Below are 3110 nucleotides of genomic sequence, written 5' to 3' on the forward strand. Positions count from 1 at the left end.
TCCTTCTGCAAAGACTCCCTCCTTGGCGGCGTCTGAGGCAGCTCTGCCCTGTCCTGTGGGTCGCTCCAAGTCCGCACTGATCCTTAACTGTGAGTTTGGTTTGGGAGCCATGTCTCAGTCTCAGCTCAATGGCAACTGCTCTTCATTTTGTTTTGCTTTTTTAACTTTGCTTTTCAGTCTCAGATGACATCTACCATTGCAAAAGCAGTGGGGAAACCACAATTCATTTATAATGCTCTAAAAAATCATCTTTCTGGAAGACATCTATTCTACTAGCTGACAATTTAATAACCAACTTTAGGAAAGATGGCATTTTATGTTTATATATGAAAAGATGAAATGGATTGTTTTTCCCTTTGTTTGAGCGATCTAACTTTCTTCCCTGGGGAAAATGTTCATTTCTCTTGGTGCTCGTAATGCTTTAATATGAACTTACCTTGTACTGGGAGAAGTTAGAGTTAAGATCTGAGGTTTCAATCATGGGGTCTTCTCAGTGAGTTTAAAATACAGTAAGATTCTTAGTGTAGACTATAAAGATCAGGTAAATGTCCAAAAAGTACCAGAAGCCTCTATCACTGAGAGAAAAACAAGGCAGCTTTGGTAGAATTTATAGCTGGGATCGTAAGAACAGTGCATAGTTTGGAGTACATTTCACGGTCTTCATGCTGCTAGAGAAAGAAGTGCAGCCATCTGGACTACCAGAGCATAATTTTCCTTTTATGATAAGCTCTCTAATAGGCCATTTTTAACTATCAATGTTTTATTATGTCAAAGTTCCAGCTCCCCTTTTTACTGCTCAAGGTTAACCATCTGTGGTGTATGGAAATGAGACACAGCAGGAACCCCAGCTAGTGATATGAAGCAGAAGTGGGTTTGCTGTGTTATCTACTACTAAACTGTAAAAGAAACTTTGTTATCTTTTACTAAACTTCACTTAGCACATGGATGGAGCATGTTTGGGGCCAATCTTTACGGTCATCCTTACAACATAATTTTGCTCATAATATCTGTTTCTTTCCTTTTTTGCTATTTGCTCTCCCGCCACCCCTCCCAATGTCTGGAGTTTCTGGATAAAGCAAGCCATTTTATCTCTCTCTTCTTTTTTTGTGGATAGAACATCCAAGCTTTGTAAAATTTGCATTCCTATCAAGCGACACATCCTTATTTTTTTTAATTTTTGCCTCTGACCTTTTTTTAAAAATACAGTCCTTTTGAAAACTAAACTGTGATGATCTTTTTGAGAGTCCTGCATTGAGCAATAAAACTGATTTATGTTCTGTGATATGATCAGAACGTTACATCACTGAAACATGTGATGTGCAGTCCCACTTTTCTTGATTCCCAAAATAAATTAGGTCTTGTTTCACCAGCCTTAAAGATAGGAAGTTCTATAAGGTAAGCATTCTTATTATTGATGTCTCCCTACAGCAGCAACTTTATTTCTCACAGACACCATTTAAGTTCGGCGCTGGGCTTCTAACCACAGGGTCAGTGGTTCAAAGCCACCAACTGCTCCTTGGGACAATGATGAAGCTATCTGCTTTGCAATCATAGACACCCTGTTTAGGGTCAAGAAGAATCAGATTTGACTCAATAATAGTCCGTTTGGTTTGGCTTTAACAGACAACATACAGAACTTACAGCTTTGGTAGCATTAGGGTGGTTTTATAAAGATTAAAAACATAGTGTCTGGTATCAGCAAACCTGGATTTGAATGTCAATCCTACTATCTATTAGATGTATACCCTTAGGCAACTTGCTTCAATTTTCTCTGCTTCAATTTTCTTGCCTGAGAAATGGGATGTCATGTTTGGTACAGTAGAGGGGCAGTAAGAACTAGGCAGGCCTTCAACAAGATGGACTTATTCAGTGGCTGCAACAATGGGCTCAGACATAGGAGCAACTCTGAGGATGGTGCAGGACCAGGCAGTGTTCTGTTCTACTATGGATAGGGTCACTGTGCATCAGAACTAACTCACAGACATCTAACAGCAATATCGTACAGACAAGGAATCCTGGTGGTGTCTTGGGCTCCAAGTGGGTGGCTTAAAGGGAGAAAGCCCTGAAGGACTGTTGCTGGAGACCAGGGCCGACAGGCTTCAAGGCAGATTGCAATTCCATGTAAAGGAAAGTAAACTCTTCACAACTGGACCAACAGATAATATCATGATAAACAGAAAAAAGATTAAAATTGTCAAGAATGTCTTCTTACTTGGATTCATAATCAATGTTCCTGGAAGCAGCAGTTAAGAAACTAAATGTAAATCTGACACACAAGACCACTTCAAAATGTTAAAGAACAAGAAAGGATGTCACTTTGAGCACTAAATTGAGCCTTACCCAAGCCAAGGTAATTTGCAAAGCCTCCTATAAATGTAAAAATTGAACAATAAGGAAGAACCAAAAAAAAGATTTGATGCATTTGAATTATGGTGCTGGTAAAGAATATGGAAAGTACCACAGAAGGCCAGAAGAGCACAGGTCAATCTTGGAATGCCCTTACAAGGAAGGATGGTAGACTTTGTCTCTTGTACTTTGGACAATTATCAGGACAGCCTAGTCCTGGAGAAGAACATCACTCTTGGTAAAGTAGAAGGAAGACAAAAAAAGAAAGACCTCCAATGAGATGGATTGACACAACCGCTACAACAATGGGCTCAAACACAGGAACAACTATGAAGACAATGCAGGACCATTTTTCATTCTGTGTACTACAACTACACTACACTATAATAGGAACTGACAGGGCACCAAACAACAATCCTTACAAAATGGCAATAAGGAGAGCATATGTAAGTAGCTGGAATACCTAGCATATTATATATACTCAATAAATATTCATTATTCTCATTTTTATTCTTATTAGGCTTCTTAAAGCCTTCATATGTATAGTCCCCTAACATACTAAAATTCCTGTTTTTTTGTTTTTTCTTATTGTAACCCTGTAACTTTCCTCTTCCTAGGTTCGCCACCATTCTTCTACCTCCCATATTTGGTTCTTCTACTTTCACTTCATATTTGGTTTTTAACTCTGAGGTAGTCAGTTTATTGTGCCCACCTGGCCGATAAACACATGTGGGGTTAAATGAAGGGTGGAGAGATAAATGGCT

Source organism: Echinops telfairi, unplaced genomic scaffold (genome assembly GCF_000313985.2).
Source record: "Echinops telfairi isolate 266 unplaced genomic scaffold, ASM31398v2 ScPeMD7_7468;HRSCAF=8506_0, whole genome shotgun sequence".
NCBI lineage: Eukaryota > Metazoa > Chordata > Mammalia > Afrosoricida > Tenrecidae > Echinops > Echinops telfairi.